We start from the raw sequence: 19,844 nt of genomic DNA on the forward strand, positions 1-19,844 counted from the left end.
TACTCCCCAGGTGCAAGACTCTGCATTTCCCTTGGTTGAACTTCATGCAGTTCCTTTCCGCCCCTTTTCTGCAGCCTGTCCAGGTCCCTCTGAACGGCAGTACAATCATCCAGTGTAAGCAACCATTGCAAGTGGCAGGGACAGAAAGAAGCAAACATCTCCATGGGTGACGTACGAGCTAAAACAGATCCCAAGTCTCGAGCTCAAAACAGTGGTGAGCAGATATGCTTCACCAAGGTATCCTTATGGTCTTTTCTCTGGCTTAGCTTTGGTTTGGGAAGCAAACATAAGCTGAATCATGAATATTAACATAACTAGATTGTGAAACTATAACACACTGCAAGTCAGGTATTTAAACACTAAAAAAAAAATTTGTTTGTTCAAAGGATTCAGACATGCAAGAGAGAAGTTTTGCAGAGGTATGATCACCAGCCAGAGTGCTAATCAAGTAAGCTACATTTGAAAGTGGTAAACTCTAACAGAAATTCAATTTCAATCCCTTGAATGTGTTAGAGGAAGGGAGATTCCTTGAATGTGTTAGGAGAAAGTCAATCCCTGTCTAAGTTCACCTTAGAAGTGAACTGAAGTGTCACTGTTAGGAATCTAGTTTGACTTCTCTGCTGATGGGTGAGAGACTAGAGACTTCACAAAGAAGTTCCACGACAGCAGAAGGAGTCAAGATCTGCAGTAACTTCGTCAAGACGCACCCTGTGAATCTGCCCTTGTGAGATCACTAGCAAAACTGCAAGGAAGCATGCACTGACATGGTGTAGTCAGAGGCGGCAAACATGTCTTTCAAAGGAATTTATTACAGCTCTCATCTGCTCATGTTCAAGCAGTTTGCAAGGAACACACGAATCCTTTGGGATTGGTGTCATCACTACCTGTCCTTGATCGTAGAAGTTAATGTAACCCATGCAGGACCGCAGGTTACATCAACTGCAGAGCTAAGATGAGAACAAGTCAAGTCCCTCACAGGAGCTCATGGGCTCCAAATGCCAGTTAACTGACTCCTCAAATATGCTATTGAATTTGACTCTTTGCTCTTACGTAAAGCATTTATGAAACTTGCTTTTCTATTTCTTAGAATAAGTTTATCTGTCAAAGAAAAAAACACAGAAGAAGCAGTTCATAACCTATTTACTTTCAGAAAACTTTTAACATTATCAAGTGACCACTAAAAAAGAGTGGGTGAGACCCAAGCAACAGACATAATACAACAATGAATTAGAAAATCCAAGAAAGAGGTAAGTTAAAAAACCATAAAACCATGCCTACACACACACATCTACTTAAACAAATAATCTTTGCTATGGTCAAAGTTTAACAAATATTTAACAACAGAATTAGGTACCACGCTGTTCAGCTTATTCATTAATGATCTGGAAAATAAGGTGAGAAATGAGAAAGCAAAGTCTGCAAGCAACAAAGTTATCTTTCCGGTTTGGGGTAAGCTAACAAGGACTTCAGGGAATCCCTAAATAAGCCAGATGCGCAAAGCTCGTGCTCAACACACGCAGTGCAACGCACAATGACGGGAAGTATTACATTATTCCCACTCCTTTCAGTGACTGAAGCTCACAAAAGGAACTGCATGTCACCACCGGCAGCTCAAAGAGGAACTTTGCCCAAGGCTACCACTTTTAGGAAATAATAGGATGTATAAGAAATAAGGGAGAATAATAGAGAGATTATTATAATTCTATTAGGTAAAATTAGTGGTACTGTCTCATTGGGATCTTGCTCATCTCAATGGAAGAAGAAATTACAAAAACAGAGAGGAGAAAGGAGCAGGAAAAACTCTACAGAGCCTATGGTAGGAGAAAGACAAGAATGATTTTAATAAGAAAGGAGATAATGAAACAAATAAACATTTGATAAAGAATTGTTCGGAGAAGATGGATCTGGAATTTCTGAATTCGTACCACATGTTGCAAAAAAACAGAAAATCTCCCACAAAAAAAAAAAAAAATTGAAATTCGCAAGAGGTAAATGAAAATATTTTATACTTGATGAGTAATTGAACTGTACAACAGGATGCAGAGGCCAAGAAATTAAGCTTCCAGAAGTACAGCAAAGTAGGTAACAAGAACATCTGAAGTTGTTAAAACTAAGTTTTAACAGAAATTCTTAAGCCAGCCTAAATGATTAAACATCATGAGAAATCCAGGGAGCAATTATCAAAACATTTGCATACCATGGCATTACTTTTTCTCCTCTTGAGCACACTACTACTACTCACCATCCAAAAAGGAGATTCTTGAGCTAAATGAAGCCCAGATCTCACTAGGCAAATCCTAGACTACTTATAATTAAAAGCACTGCTAAGCCTTCAGACAACCAGATGCCAATCCATGCCAAAGTTACACAGCAGAATTTTGTCCATATAACATTGCATGTAAAAGACACACTACATCATAAATGTGTATAATTTTATAGAAAGCTTTTTCCTTAGTCTGCAATCTCACAATCATTTGAGATGCTTTTTTGTATTATCCCCTCAACATTGTTTAAAAGTCATCTGCCAGCAAACCTAAGTAAGATGGAATAAGTGGTCAGTCAAAGCAGCAGCTTATCTAACCACTGATGCTCTGGGAAAGACAATAAAATAAAGATCTAGTTTACACAGGGAAAAAATAAACAACCTCTTCCTCTCCACTTCACACCTTTTTTTTTTTTTTTCTTGGAAGAAGGGAATATTTTGAGCTTCCTTTTTGGTTGTTTATCATTTAAAGGTCTGTATAGCTAAGCAAGTGCAAATTCCTGTGGATTGGTAAATGTTACTACAAGCAATGCAGTAAAGTTCACTGCAAAGGATTACAGCAATACAAGATTCATTGATGACCAAAACTGAGCATGAAATGAGGAGGCATGCACAAGAGCCTCAACTTTCCCATCCACTGGTCCTGTTCTCCCTTCCTTTCACCCACTCCTAATTCTTGAAGCTGTTGGCGAGCTTCAACTGTATTTGACAGGGCAGCACAGGACAGTGCAGGGAGAAACCTAAAACATAATTATCATCCTAGAAGTCAGGTGAAAAAAAAAGGGAAAAATAAAGTGCTGAGTCAAGGAAAGAGGTAAATGAGCATCTCTGCTGAGAAAGGGAATACAACACAATACTCACGGCATGTACCTAACTGGTCAACACATGGATTGACTCCTCATAGACCAAAAGGCAACCAGCCAAGCTATGACTTCTCTCATAGTGGGGGTAGCAACAAGGGTAGCAAGTGGCAGAAGACGTGTTAGGACATCCTAAAGAGCATAAAAGCACATCCTAAGGAAAACAGTCCTTTTCTGTTCTTTAGCTGATGGAGCAAATCCTTTAGAGCCTCTTGTCCTAGACATTTCTTTTGTTGTATCCTGGCTGGTGTCTCTACCAACTACAGGGTCAACATTGGCAGAGTACTATAATGCAGTCAGATGCTACTGCTCCAGCCTTAAAGTCAAGCCCACCCTTGGGTTTCCTTGTGTTCAGGTTGTCTGACAAGTACCAAGAGTAGCAGCATATTGCTGGCCAAAAGCCATCTGGGAGGAACAGCTGTCCAGCAGCCAGAGGCCCCAAAATTATGTTCCTTTTCCCCAAGTATACAGTGCCCGATCAGCAAATTACACAGTATATTTCAACATAAACCTGTCTTGCTCTGACAAATGCACCCATTTCCAATTACACTCCTGTTTGATCAAGAAATTGAAGTCCTAAATAACTACAGCAGTGAACTAGCCAAAAGGAGTACTTCAGTCAAATCAGTTACCTGATTTTGGGCACTTTACTTCAAAACCGTATCTACATGATCCATCGCAAAAATTTCCCTTTTTTCCTCTTTTAAAAATTTCTGCTATGTAACACAGCCTCGTCTGCAGTCAAGTCAGATCAAAATTGATGAATACCAACAGAGCTGGATCTCAACAGCCTTTCCACTAAACTGCAGTAAAAAAAATTAAGGGAGCTCCAGAGATTACTGAAAAAATACAGCAAGGCACCTGCAGGTTTCCAGTAAAAAGACATCCCATGGGGATGAAAACAATTTCAGATGCAGAGGCAAGCATGCAAAGGCATGCATGCACTGCAAAGTTTGCATCAATCCAGCTTCCAGTTTAGTCACAGCTGTCATTACTGCAATCATCCTAATTGTTGTTTCCAGTTGTCACATGGGAAAAAATATCAGCTAACATGAGCATCTTTGCCTACAATCCCAGAAAAGGCTTGTTGGCAAGTACACAGGAGTGCTATCCAAGCAATGGGTGGGGAAAAGCGATAGGAAATCTGTTTCCTTTTCCCGTGCCACATATTGAGTTAGCCAAAGCAGTATTCTCTGCTTTCTACCACCAATTGCATCTATTTATGATCATCCTTAATTCTGAAAGTAAAAATCACAGTGATAATGTATGATCCCTCTGCAAAACTAACTTGAGATGGATGGAAGGAGACAGCGATAATATAAGGCAGGTTATATTGCTCACAGTACCAAAAGCAGTGCATTCAGACTGCAAAAAAAGGTTGCTAGTAAACTGGTCAGCAGAAGGTAAAGTTTATATCCTGAAAGAAAAAAAAAAGTGCTAATCTGTGCATTCAGGAAAAGGAAAAGCCAGCAAGCAAGTTGAGTATGCAAGAGACAAATACCCTTCTCACCTAGATGCACGTGAATGCTCTGTGGGCTCAGAAGATACTACAAAGCGTACAAGATTCACATTGGAGTCATCAATAGTAGCATATGCTGTGGCAGGGACCTCCCCTCTGCCAAAGTCAAAGTGTACCAAGGCAGACAAAGATTTATGGGGTTATCCAAAATCTCCAATTTGTCTCGTTCCTCTTAGTTCAGCATCAAGAGCACAGATGTCTCATTCAGAAGGATCTCTCTCCTGCAAAGTGTGAAGGACTGTTGCCGTGAGCTGGCTGGACTTCACAAGGTCTCAGCCTTTTTTGCAAACTGCACACGAGATAAGCAATGTAAACAGCTCAGCTCTTCCTATCTGAACACATTTAATGAAAGTGCACAACCTCGAGGAATCCAACACTGGGAAATGTCCAGATATGCAACTTCTCAAGCAAAGGAGAAACTCATGACGAGAGTTCATCAGAAGAATGTATTAAAGATTTCCATCTGCATGTCATCAGCTGACAACGGACACACGGCACTGTATTATTGACTTACGTGAGGTCCTTAAAGGTCCCAAGTTCAAATCGAGGCCAAAGGAGAGGACAGGAAATAAGCAGACTGAATCTCACACCTATCTGCCTTTCTAACTTTGCAAGGCACACTACACTGCATAGCACTGAGTGCTCCCAAGCAACGTTTCATAAAGTCAACAGTCGCTATGCATCCACGTCCCATATCTCCTACTAAATGTTCCCTGCCACTGTAACGTTGCTCTCCCACTCCACCTCCCCATGACACTTTCGTCACAACATCTCTGCACCCTCCCTGCAACAGATACTTCCCCACTGCAGCCTCAAGCTCCCATCCATGTTTCAAATCCCCCTCCAAATCATCACCTGCAAGTACCAGCAAGGCAGCAGACATCATTCCAGGTCACCTAAACCTGTACATGTAGTAATAGATCCCCCCAAATAGATCATGTGTTGAAATTTTTTCTCTTTCCCTTTAGGATACTGAGGTATTAAGTCCTTATATGTTTCATGAACATGTTCACTGATGGCTGGGTGGAGGACAAAAGCCCAAATCCTCACTCTTCTCTCTGATGATTCAGCCAGTCCACCCGTGTGGAATGAGGAAAGGCATAAAGGCTTTCTGAAAATTCAGATTATCCAAAAAAAAAAAAAAAAAAAAAAAAAAAAAAAAGAAAAAGAAAAAGAAAAAGAAAAAGAAAAAGAAAATCCCACTTCTGAAAACAACTTAATAGCACAGGCACAGGTCTGTTCTTGCTTTCACACCCATGCCCCAAATGCTGTATTTGTATTTAATTTTCTAGTTCACCAAGTAGAAGAATAATCCACTCCTCTGGCTTCTAGTTTTATTTATTCACTTGGTCAGACCCGAGATGAACACTCAGATCTGTCACTGAAGGTTTCAGGTAATCCTAGCTTCTGATTTCCATGACTAAGTGTGTCGTGAAGCATCACAGATGGCGGCTTTGCACTCACCGTCACAGACAACATCGTTGCCCAAGAGAACCCACCTACCCCTCCCACCACGCCTCCTAGATCCCACCATCACGTACCAAGCACTGGCATTCAGCCTCTTCAGCTGGGAGTGCTCATCCAACCCAAGCGAGAGCTCCCATGCACTCACGCAGCAAGCTGGCACTGCGAGCTAAAACTACATCTCATCTAGCCAAAATCAAAGTCACTTTTATTTTCGGTAGAGTGTAGTTCTGAATGAATCAGTTTTTGGAACTAGCTCACTACACAGACACCTGGACACCAGTGCCAAAACATGGGACAGAGCAGAAGCTCATGGATCCACTTAAGAGAGAGAAGCCCTTACATATATGAGTTAAAGGGATGTGAAACCACATCTTTAGGCTACAGGTACCTGATGCATTAACCTGGGCAAGGGAGATAACGTAAGAGCTCCCCACACTGCTCCTACCCGTTGCTTCCCTGCCCCACACCACAGTTGGCTCTCCGCTCTCTTGCAAATACAGCAGCCTGCAGCTCATGCTGTAAATCAGATCAATGAAACATTCAGTTAAAAATAACAGCCAAAAACCTCCTCCATTGCAGGAGAGCCTTTAGTATTATAAATGATGAAAGCATGTTTCTAAAAAAAGCAAGCCAAGTTGAGAGCGATTTCTGAAGAGAAGGTGGCAAGAACAGCACAAACCTCAGCCAGCAGAATAAGAGATAGACAGAGGAGAATAAAACTAAAATCCAGTCTCTTGCACAGGCCACACACGTCCTCTAACAGGGATAAACAGATCTCTACTAACATCTTCCATCCTGCTGCTCAGCAGTACGTCCCAGAGATGCACACACCACCAACCCACCCTTACAGCTTCCTAGAACCATAACAAATTGCTAGGTACAATTAACATACTAACGTCAGGGTCTCATGCAAACTCCTCAATGTCAGTTCAAGACTAGTATGCACCACAGATACAGGCCACACAAATGTCCTCAGGACCGAGCTGCTCCAGGGGCTACTGGATGACTAGAACAACCTTGGTGGTGAGAAAACAGGTCTCAGTACCTGCAGCTACTGGCTCAGTATAGCCGGATGAAAGAGGACACCTGGTTCCCATCCTGGCCCTGATTATGTTCCAGTAATGGGACATTGAGGAGATACCATCATCCTCCACTTGTGAACCAGTTCTTGGCCATCTTCTTTCCCAGTGGGCTGCATTACTCCTGCCTCGTAACTGAGAGTCAGATGGAGGTGCTGGGACACAGCTCCTAGGGTATCTAAGGCATCTTTGCAACAAGCACAAGCATTTGGCCTGCAGTGCTTACTAAAACTGTGAGAGAAAAGAAGACAGATACCTCTAAGCTTTTTCATAAGCATTTTTTACACTTCAAGCCATGAGGGTTTTTTTTATTGTTTTTAATTTTTTTAATTTTTATTTATTTATTTATTTATTTATTTTTGCTTTTTATCTAATCTCAGTACAGGTTAAGTAAATAACTGGTACTCTTCAGTCTGCAATTTTGGACAGCTGTTCCTGTGCCTGCACCAGCTCAGTGTTGTCTTCCTCTACAGCTTGTGGAGTATGATGCTTACGTGAGAGAAAGCATAAAAGTGAAGTCTCACAGTGTTATCCACAGCAGACTGGTGCATCAGCAGAAGAATCTGCAACATCATCTCCAGCTGGCTCCAAGTTTACTGCACCATGGCTTCAGGCCCTCGTGAAGTATGTGTGTTTGTGCCTACTTACAATGAGAGCACTGCAACTCTTCAGGTGCTTTCTACTCCGTATCTAACAGCGGCTTCCAATACTGGGATGCAATTCTGCTATAACCATTTCAGTACTTAATGCATTTTATATACTTCTGGTCCACCTTATATTAATCACCCAAAGCAGCTACACTTTCATTTAATCTCTAGGAAAACTAGGATAAAATGTTTTGTGAGTTGAACACAAAAACATATATAGTACAACAATCATGCAGGACAAAGGAGTTTCTATTACATAGTCCTCTTATACTGTATAGTTGTATACCCTAATCCTGCAATAAAAGAGTACAGAGTGAGCTCTTAAACATGCTTTTCAAAACCAGATGTTTTTAAGTAGTTTTCCTGGCAAGCTCTTCTGCTTACTTCTGGTGTTCTCTCATGCCTCTTGTTTTTGGTGGGTTTTTTTTCCCCCTCCAGAGTGGGAGGGATGAGGATGAGGACTATTCTTTTTCCTCTAACAATTATCACAAGAAATACTAATACTTACTTGAATTTCATCGACTACAAGTTTACTAAACCAGTTTACAGGTGAACATACTGCCTCCAGCCCAGAGGCATGATGCTACAGGTGGCACAGGAGGTAAGAATAGGATGCAGCCTCCACCTGGACAGGCTTTGCATAATCTCATGTCAGTCTCCCTGTTTTATTCCCTCATTAACTCTTGGAATGGAGAAGGGAGCCATAGACTTCTCAATTTCAACTCAACCTCAACACTAGAAAGAGAGATCCCAAATACGTTTATCAAAAATGTACTCCAAAAGCACGGCATACAGCACATTTCAAACAATCCAGCTAAAAACCTCCAAGTCATCAAAAGCTAAGCCAGTAAGGCCTTCTGCTTTCATTAGATGCTACATCTAGAAATTTAAATCTTTTCCAAGTATTTTAATTCAATCACATGGACAAACTTGTCAGCAAGGGAAGGTCCCAACAACTCTCCAGTCCGCCAGACTACAGGAGAACCACCCACACAAAGCCATCTCTGTGGGAAATGAGCTCCTCCTTAGAGCTGGACTTTGCCTTCAGCTTCCCAATTGCTTGTGACGCTGACCATCATCTTCATGCTTCCTTCTACTCCTCAGATCTCTTTCTCCAAACCATCCCTCTACTCTGTCTACATGCAGAGAAGAGCTTTTTGATCAGTACTTAGTCTCTTATCCATCACTCCCAAGGCACTGTGCCATCTCCTTGCACAAGGTATCCACCCTCACACCTACACTGAGCTTCTCCTTCAGCCCACCATGTCAGCATATGGCACACTGGGTCAGGGAGAGTTTTCAGGACACAGTTTCTTAGCTTACACTTCCAGACTCTGGCATGCTTTGTCTGAAGATCTCTAGAAATCTCTAGTATTAAGAAAGTAAACTACAGGGCTGTGCATTAACACACCTGGACCATGATGTGGGGTATATCTTGGCTAAAATGGATCACAAACACTGAACAAGGCCTGGTATAAACTATTTTATTTGAGTTTTGACTATAAGGCAGCCAAAGAAAGCTGATTCAACCCCAGAAGTATTCCTGATATGCCCAGCACATGCAAGCTAAAGACGTTCAGACCTCAAACTTTCAAGGCAAGTATATGGCAGCATCAAATCATCCCAGTTGCTTAACCTTAAATAGACAGGATAGAGGTGTTGACACTGAAGCAATGTTTTGCAATTCAGGCAATCTGTGTTCAGTTGCCAGGCTTTCATAAACTTCGTATTGCAGTATTGTGTATCTGGGAGAATTACAGACAAGGCAGAGACATTTACACCTGTCTGAAGCATCCTAGTGCTGGGAAATGAGTAAGAAAGAATATTGGTTTCAAGCTTCAAGATAGCAAAGCAAGAAATAGAGTCATGTCCTTTTAATTTTTATCCTTCGAGCAAATTAAATTAAAATATCGCAAGCCTAAAGAGATACAACAGCAATTATAATCAAGGTTGCAATAAATCAGCACTGTGTTTATCACAAGAACAGTTTGGGAGTTACCCTGAACAAGTTCATACCACTGATCAAGACTTTTCTTTATATCAGCTTGCTGCAGTAGGCAGATAAAACATAGCTGCACCAGGTGCATAAACTACGCATTTCGACACATAAATCTTTAGCAAAGTGGCTTCGTATTTTGAGGCAAAAATACAGAATTATATGTTGCATTAAAAATGCTCTTTTCTGTCCTCTCTTCTAGACCATGTGAAAGATCAATTAATGTGCTTTTGTGTAAAGTAGAGGCAAAGACAAGCACTTTCTAAAAAAACATGAAGCTGCTCTTCGCTCTAAATACAATCTCTAAAGAAAGTAACGGTTTAAAGATTAAAGGTGGAGAGGAAAAAAAAAACACTGAAAGTTCAATTATTCACTTAAGAAGTAACAAAACAGATTTCCGAAGCTCTTCATCTCTTGCAAAGTTTTAACCCCTCATACAAAATGTTAGTAACATGCTGCAGCAAACCAAAGAGTTTCCCCTGCCATCACGCAAGAGTAAGTGCAGGTCCCTCCCTCGCACACACACACTCTCACTGCTTCCAACACTTTTCTATTTGCAAAGATACCAAAACAATATCACAAGCAATCCTTCTGCGGATTTAACACATTCCGCCCCTCGTGAAACACTTGCTAAGCTGAGTATCAGTGCTCTCCCTTCCTAACAACACAGCAGCTTCTGGAAGCATCAATGCGAGCTTCTGGTTCGCTCGCCAAGACCATGACAAAGGTCATGGCCTCAGTAGGGCAAGAACATCATTAAGTTCAATTGGTCTCCCAGTTACCAGCTGGGGAGAAGACAAGAGAGACTGTCCCTCCAGAAAGCTTCTCTCTCATCAGATAATTTTTCAGCCAGATGAGAACCACCATTGTCATCCTCAGCATGCTTTCTTCTCCCTCAGACTGCCCCATATTGGGTCTTTGAAAGCCAAGAGAGGAATCGCTGCTATCAAAAACATCTCTTTTTAGCTTTTGAGATAGCAGCAAAGCATTGCCCCATAGCATCAAGACAAACCCAGAGGGCCTTTCCAAGGCTGTGTCATTTGACAGCAACATAGCAGAATTGTATCTTCCTCTTTCTCTAGCACCGAAATAGCGCTCATGCTTACCCATGCAAAATCAAGAAGCTGGGCAGGCTTCTAGCAATACAGTCTCAAAAAGAAATCTGATCTCCAAGCAAAGCTGTGATAGGTAACAATACTCATCATCACATTCAAATGCAAAAGATGTAATAAGACAGAGAAACCACTGTCCTACTCAGCTGAAAAGGGAGGAGAATAGAAGGTTTTCAATAATAACAGAAAACCCCATACAACAGAACAAAAGAGTTATGAGGTAAATAAACCAATTGGAAAACATGCAGTGCCCATACCCTTCATGAACTGCAGAAATTGAAGGGTCATGGTTTAATCAGAACTACTGAAAAAGAAATGCTAGGGTCACAAGTACAAGATTTATCTTGAAGAGTCAACGAAATAGGTTTCTCAATAAAGGACTTTCATTTGAAATAGAGAAAAAAATATATATATATATGTTGCAGTATGGCTATTGACCAGTAAGGGGAGTTGGTGCCTAGAGCTTTGAGTCAACCACGCATATGCAGTTTTGGGTGGAGAAAACACAAATAACTTACTCTGAGGTACTACCATTCAGAAAATTTTGGCTGTTGCCAGAGGATGCTAGAGGAGGATGGACAGAGAACACCACATCCAGGAAACCTGCTGTGCTAAAGTGCTGTAAAAGGCAGAGGAACTGAGAGAGAACTACAGCAGAAAAAGCCATATATTCGCCTGGAAAAAGGCCTCTCTCTCCCTGCATCACTTAGTGGACAACAAGCTGTTCAGAAGGAGAAAGGCAAATTTAAAAATGAAATCAAATCAAGGTGGAATTTGTTATGAGAAAACATGAGAGAAATCTCATTCTGCTTCTGAAGCTGAAATTCTGATAGTAGCACGTTTCCCAGGAAGGACTTTGGCCAGCTACTCTGGTAGCCTCGAGCAGACATCAAGTAACATACCAGATGCCTAGGAGAAGGCTTCAGAGGACAAACAAGGACTAATCTTACCACCAAGCCATGCCACTAAGAAAAAACAGGAGGTGGGGAAGGAAGCAATACTCAAAACCTTTCACAGGGCGTGGGATTTAATGATATTATACAGTATCTGAAGAAAAATATCAGCAGTAGGAACTCATTAAGATTTCTATGGGGAACAGTAGCAAAATCACTACTGCATCTATACCCACGCTGGGCTCATAAACAGAAATCAGCTTGTTACTGCCTATGAGGCCATGGGGAGGAGCAATGCAACAGTTACGTTTTTCTTTCCTTTTAATCTCATTAACCTTGTATTTACTCTGTTGTTGGTGATTACTCAGAATGTTAATAGGCATACTTTTTGCATACTATTCACTGAACGTTACAACTCCATTTAGCTCTGTATACAAAATGGGGCTGGAACATGCCAACTCTCCCCATGCTATGGAAAACAGAGGAAGAGAGAGAAAATCCCTTTAACATGGGCTTATTTCAAAGATGCTGGAATCGTGACTTCTTTAATAAGAATTAAGTGTAAGTTATCCAAGTAATTCAGAAAATCTATATGATCCCTTCCTCTCTTTGATTTCTACAGTATTGTATGAAGGTGGAAGATCAGACACACAAACCAAAAATCCCCCAAAAAAAGGAACTATTTCCAGGTCGGAGTAAATGAAATAGCTATTCCCGTCACAATATGAATTAGCATAACAGTATTCCAGGCGGGGAAAACAGATGCAATTTAAGAAAACTATTTCTGCAGCTAAAAATTCTGAAGGTTTTTTACGAATACAGTTTGTTATGCCTTGAAAAATGAGACCTTCACTGACCATCTGTTCCTAGCAGAGAGCGTCCATCAACACTTGTTTTGGCAAAAAAGCCTAACTCAGTGCCAACGCACTGAGAGTGCAGGTCACCCCAGAACGTAAGGAACCAGTCAAGGCAGACAAGATCAGCTGTTAGGGGAGAAGCTGGATGAAAACTGTTTTTACCCTCCAATATCAACTGGTCAAAACATGGAAATAACTGCAGGAGCAGAAGATGTCATCTAGAGGAGAACATCTGGAAGCATTCGACCTTCGGCCCTTCCACATACGGCACTCCAGACCTACAAAACACAGGATCACCTTCAAAAAGCTGGAGGGATATGGCAGAGAGGAAAAAGGCAAGTTTACTTTTGGCATCCACAATATCTCCGACATCAACGTAACACGTGCATATTAAAAACAAAAGAGCTGCTCCCCTTTGCCTGCAGAGTGCAAATACTATGGAAAGCTCAATGAGATATAGGAAATAATTTTCATTTTCACAGTACCATTTGTAGCTTCACCTACCTCTGTCATATAGACTAATTAGCGGGACCAATTAGTGGTCTCATAATTCACATTCAATCCTAGCCAGTTAGTGTCTGTTGTCATTTTCCCTTCATTTTCCCCTATGAAACGAAAGTCCATCTAGCTAATACATTTGTAGAGCTGACATCCAGCCAGACACATGGTTGGGACAACCAAGTGACCGATGGACTGGAAAAGGTCAAAGCACGGAAAAGCAAAATCTGAGCTAGGTAGGTGTAATAGAAAGCTATGCAGAGGACTCTGCCTAGGAACTGATCCATGTTTGGAAAACTCTAAATGCAAGCTAGAAAGACATTTTGCTTTTTCCTGTTCTGCCTGTGATGATCGGAGCTGCATAACCGACCAAAAACAGCAGACTAGGACCAGCATTTCTCAACCACCAGGGGATAAAAAGTCACTAGAAAGCACAAAAATAGTTATAAGAGAGAAAGCACACATCTATGTCACAGAAAAAAAAAGATTAATTCAGAGTAACCATTTCATAAAGCAGAGTTAGCAAATGACTGAAAAATCTTTGGGGTATGTTTATAATTAATTCTGAACTAAAAAAAACTTTAAAAAGGAATGGATGGATGTGTCCTGTAACATGTGCATTCTTCACAGTTTGGCTAGAGAAATGCAAATGAAATATGAGGACAGTGGGGGAAGGACACAGGAAGAAACTTCCAAAAGGATGAATTTTAATAACTTTCTTTAAGAACTACTGCAGAAGAAATAGGTTTAGGCAACTCAGATACAGGTACTTCTAGACCATGCAAAATTAAGGACATGGAAGCATTCCCTTTATATAGTAATTATTCCTCAAAGAAAGCATCTTAAGTAAATTGGTGACAATTTTGTTTGTTTTATTTCTAAAAGGAGGAGTGTCACCACTCAGGACTAGTGCCCATCAGACTTACCAAAATTTTTTTCTCTCTCTTTGTGAGAGGGTAGTTGAGAAAGTCAAATCATATGCGACGATACTGGGGTCAGAGAGGACAGCAAAAGATGCTGAAAGTGCTCCCTGCTCTGCAATTTCATACTCTAAAAATTACACACTTGCTGCTTTCTTTTCTTCAACAAATACAAAATATTTCATGACCTCCAAAAGCCAACAATAGAAGCTTCAATACATGGAGGGAAAAAAAATCATTAAGAGCCCTAAAGTACAGTATCTGAAGTTGGCTTTCAAAGACAGGGTAAATAACTAAGACCTTTTTAATCGAAGACGGTTGCTCAGCAACATCTTGTCATGCTACATCACAAAACGCTCCTTCCTTGTTATTTCTCTGGCCAAAGGTCAAAATTCATCTTTCCAGGAGACAAGGCTTCCTATATAAAGAGCAGTGAAACTCCCACATCTAGCTATCTCAGGAATAATCCACATCTCCATCCTGAAGATCTTCCAAATATCAACATTTATTGTGGTTTCTCAACAAGGCAGTCTTCAATCTTAGCAATTACTGTTCAGTGACACACTGAGAATATGCATAAAACCACAGAGATTTAGGATTCCTTGCATAAAACCTATTTTTTCCTGCAATACACACCTAAGCAGCATCGATATGAAGTACCACTGCATAGCAGCTCACATCTACACATATACTAAGCAACTAAATAGAAAGTCTGTAGATCAACATTAAATAGCCTTGTGGTTTGTTTTCAGATCTGTTGTTGCTTTTTTGAAAGAAAAATCTATTAGGAAAAATGTATTAATGAATGACAGCATAACGCAGAAATACATTCAATCTGCTGAACCACAAAACAGCCAAGGAACTGAAATGGCTTTGCACACAGCAGAAGGAAGAAAATGGTCTTTGGAAAGTGGCACCCAGCTTGAACCTCACTGCTGCATGGTATATGGAGAAGTAAATACTTGGGACTTGATGGTTTACAGGTAAAATATGCACCAAACTGCTGTAACGCCAGGTCTTCAGGGGCCTTTATCTCTTTCTCCAATTCACATCATATCTCCATGCATTCAGAGCTCCCAGCAAATCACAGGCAGAGGAGATCCCTCAAGCCTTGCCATCGTATCTCCAGGAAACTCAGTCCGTGAGTACCTGCATCGCTTTCCATATGCTAGTGTTTCAAAAGCACCGAGTTCCCATAATTCACAAAAAGAGCAAAGCAGAGTGAGTTATAGAGAGCAACCCTGACAACTACAGTTATCTATCTTCATCTGATCAATTACTCGTGCTATTTGTAAGAACTGTTAGCATTCTCACGATTTATTGCAACTCAACAGCGGGAAAAAAAGGCAGCAATTTCGTCTACAGAAATCTCATACAGAGTAATCCTCCTCCAAATGAAAACACTACATGTCCAGTACACAAAGTCCAGCACTGAAATTTCAGGACGTTCACAGCTCCTACCGTAAGAGCCTGTGATCTTCTCCAAAGTGGCCTCGGGTTGAGCTTTTTAAAAATGATTTCCTTACAGTTCCCCAAGATTTATGTGCCTGAATAGTTTTGATTCAGAAGCACCAGTCACTGCCCCTCCAAGTTAAAAAAAAAAAAAAGAAAGAAAGAAAAGAAAAAAATAGCAGTAAGTACTTTAATTGCTCAAAACGAGCTAAATGAAGATGCTTCCCATCCTGCCCATGGGGATCCAAATCCCTAAACGCAGAAACCTGCACTGTATTTGTGGCACGTAGAAACCTATGTTTTATTTGTGGCACCTCAGTTTTCCAGAAGCATCAGTATCAGGCCCATCTCTTGGAGCACTCAATAATCACGCGTTGCCTGGGAGGTGCAGCCCTGTGAGGATGAAAAACAATACTGAAATTATCCATACACACTACGTTGCTCCTGTGACTTCTTTGCTGAACTCCGATCCATCTTCTCCTTATCTCGTCCTCCCACCCTTCTCATCCCACGCAACTATCTGTTTTCTTCTCTGACTGCATCTCGTCAGATGATTTCTCACGGCGGGGTCTCTCTTTACACTAGGCACCATACGGGAACGCAACAGGGACACGATCTTCGGCTGGCATTAGTACGAACAACTTTACTGGAGGGAGAAATTAATGATAGCTCTGCCCACCTGATTTTTTTTTTAATCATCTTGTATATAACTCACACGATGTCAGTACAAGAATATCATGCTAAAGATTCGGAATGCAAGAGGCGGGTTTTCCTTGTTTCTATGGTTATAAGCGATTTTAATGACCAATCTAAATAAAAGCTGGCTAAGAGAGAAAGTAGGAAGGAGTCAGGTAGGCATTTAATTTTGATTGACAAGAGATAGCATAACTAGTTAAGATCTGTCAAATGCCTGCTTAGGATCACAAATCCTCAGCACATTGTATTGCCGACAGAATTAGCCGTGATGCCCGGCTTTAACGAAATGTTTCTTATCTAGCAAGATCAGAATTCAAGATTTCCCAGTTTCCCCACAGAAAGTAGCTGATACCACAGCTACCAAAGGAGACTTTGAAATATATTATTCAGCTGCATCACTTTGGAATTGCATTAAATGATGTACAAACACAGGATAAAGGAAATGATTCCCTCCTTAAAATAGGAGGCCGAGCACAGAAGCAGTTGAGCATAGACTGGAAGGGGAGTATTGGGAAATGGTGAGACCATCACAGCTGGCAAGGCTCGTAGCAACACCAGCACAACAGCATTGGGTGCCATTCTCTAAGGCATCCCGGTAAAATACAAGGTCTGGGGAAAATAAGAGATCTGGCACTGCAAAGCTTCCTGGGCCATCTCGTGAAGACGGAGGAATGATGAAGGGGTGACAAAACCACTTAGAGCGCTTAAAAGTCAGCAGCAGAGACGGGAATCGCGACCTTGAGAAGGAAGAGTCAACATCGCAATGGAGATAGCACGAGGTGTAAGGCAGCCCAGCAAGGGCTCTGGCAGGAGCGACACGCAGCTTATGTTTAATGCAACGAAGATGCAGGACGCAGCAAAGGACAGGCACAAGGAGGATGCAGCATGTGGCTAGGAAGCTAGGAAAAACGGTTTTTGTTTCTCTCGCTAGGACTGTCCAGATGCAAGTAGGATACAGTGATCTTTGCAAGGCTACACGTTCATGGGGGCACTTTATAGACTACCACTTTTTGAGTTCCCCGTGTACTTTCTCTTAATATTTCAGAGCATTCTGCTATTTTTTCAAATGCTATTTGACTTTTAAAGTGGGAAGAACAAGGCAGAAAGGACAGGGTTACGAAGGAGGGAAGTCAACAGCTACTGAAAATGTCTGCCAACAGGAACTGCATTTAAACCATGTAGTTTTGGCAGAGAATATCCTCAAAATTTGATATTTAACAATCTTATAAAGTTGGAACATATAATTAAAGTAAAAGGACACAAGCGAATGCAGGATCAGAATTAAGAGCTGATCAACACAAACTTGTATCAAACTCAGGAGAATGTTCCCACGAAGTTGCAGTCACCTGGTTCTTCCACACTAAATTAAAAGAAAGAAAAATTAGCCACCAACTACTTTCATTTCCATTCAAAATAATCCTTCTCCAGTGTCTAAAAAGTACAGATTACTAACCCCAAGAGCTAGATGAAAACCAACACTGACAAGTAAGAAGTTGCCTAGTTCACTGTCAGTTCTAATTGTAGAAATTAGAAAGATCTGATTAAAGATGTGCTACATTTTTTTTCCTCAAAAAAAGACCAATCATTACAATATAGAATCAAGAAAAAAACTAAAAATTAGGTTTCTTTGAGAATCACATTACCTGCTCCTCAAGAATTGGAATAAATGAAATAAAGTTCAGGACTCAACTCCTCTTTCTGACTGGTCAGCTGACCACCGAGTCCACCGAGCTCCATCTCTTAAAAACTTTGAATTTGCAAACAAATAAACTAAAGCTTTGTGAAATTCACTCTTTCACAGCTTATATAGATAAATATAGTAGCACTCATATATTTCCATGGGGATGGAAAGGACCTGGTTTGCTGCTAGTGTTCAGGTCATCAATCCCAAATCACTAGGTAAATCTTTAAACTCATCATTTAATAATGAAACAAAGAGACACCACAAGAAGGAAGCAAGGGTGAAATGTGAATACGAAACAAGAGTAGGAAAGAAAAGAAGATACGTTGCCGTAGAAGATACTGCGAAGTGGTTAACATTGCCATGAGTTTTCAGCAACTGAAGTCAGTGCTCAAATACTATGGACGACTTTTGAGCAGCCTGCCCAATGCCACGTAATAGCTCCACTTCATCTCCCTCAACACTCCCTGCCCATATTGAAGCAGAATAGTTAATCTACTTACATAAAAAACATACATACATACATATATATATATATATATATATTATATATGTATACATATATAATACAGCTCATCGGCTGCAGCTTGTGCAGTTCAACTGGGCTTGGCGGGGAAGGAGGAGGGATGGCACCTCTGATAAATCACCCCCGCACTCAGGACCGGCTCTAATAGCTGTGGATTGAAAATCGTGAAGCCATTGCTTTAATTCACCTAATAGATTTGCAGACATTTCTGCTTCCTTCCCTGTAGCACTGTCATGAATTCAGTAATCAGGAAAATAAAACTAAAAGGAGAAAAAAGTGATTTGTCTTTTATCTAATATTTCTATTGCAAGTTTTCAAACTATTTCAAACAACTAAGCTGCCTCTCAGCAACTTGAAGATAAAAGTCAAAGCAGCACTGAATCAATAGGCAGAAGCTCATTTATTATCTGAAAATGTCTCTAAACCTTCCATTCCAACCCTCTGCAGCCATCAGAAGCTCTTCCCTGGACAGTACCCAGGAATCACTTGCAAATGAAATACAACTAGATTTATTGCTTCTACAACCCAGGAGACTCAAGTTATGGAGATGACGTTACATTTTGTTTTGCCAATGTTAATCTAATACCTTTTTAAAGGTGCACACGTTTCATTGTTGGCTTCCAACATTGAATTACTGGCCTTGCTAAATTCAGAATAAATAAGATGAGTGTGCCCTCTGGGTGAAATCTCTTGCTGTAATCTTTATTCAAAACACAGTGCTCCAGAGCCTTGAGTGCATTGCCAAAATTGCCTTGAGGTTTGTTCTTAAGATGGCAATTTGCATATCAACATTTTGCTGCAGAGATTACCCAATGTCCCTGCTATTATTTTAATACTCAACTGTGGGCGGCTCCCTGATCAGTGCACAGAAGTACACACTAAAAATACTCGCCTTCTTCGCTGGCTCCTCACATGACCACAGCTAAAGCCAGCTCCGATGTAAACCAGGAACGATGGCATCCATCTACCTCTCAAGAAAGCCGCCCAGGTTCCAAAATGCTTGAGAAATGACAAGTGCTCACCACCATAAAGCACTTTAGCACTTTTGCATGGACGGAGCGAGCAAGCACAAGGTAACTGAACACAGAAGGCCACAGAAAGAGTCGACTTTGCAGCGGCAGAAAGCAGGAGAGGTTTATTTGAGCATGAGACACATGCTCAGGAAAACATATTAAGAGGTAATAGAAGAGAGCAGGTGAGCGAAGCATCGCCAGGGACATGAATTTAAGATAACTCTGAAAGAAGGAGGAAAGAAACCTTAGAGACAGAGGGAAAACGTGAACACAGCCTGATTAATACCCCAGAAGGGAGTTCCCGGTCCCCTTTGGTTGCACTGCATTGATGAAAGCATACAAAAGCTTCAAACTGCAGGTTTTTC

General features: G+C 41.0%; 1 protein-coding gene across 4 annotated transcripts in view; it reads right to left on the reverse strand.

Annotated features, from left to right (window-relative positions):
- TSNARE1 (t-SNARE domain containing 1) overlaps positions 1-19,844 on the reverse strand; it is a 461,846-nt gene that overhangs the window by 432,239 nt on the left and 9,763 nt on the right. Inside the window, exon 1 of one of the 4 annotated variants that reach the window (XM_062568444.1) lies at positions 15,878-15,899. The exons of the other annotated variants lie outside the window; for them this stretch is intronic. The gene's annotated coding sequence lies outside the window, so the exon portion shown is untranslated. Of the gene's footprint in view, positions 1-15,877; positions 15,900-19,844 lie in introns of those variants that run through there. 4 annotated transcript variants of the gene reach the window in all.

Source organism: Rhea pennata, chromosome 2, assembly GCF_028389875.1.
Source record: "Rhea pennata isolate bPtePen1 chromosome 2, bPtePen1.pri, whole genome shotgun sequence".
In the NCBI taxonomy this organism is placed as follows: domain Eukaryota; kingdom Metazoa; phylum Chordata; class Aves; order Rheiformes; family Rheidae; genus Rhea; species Rhea pennata.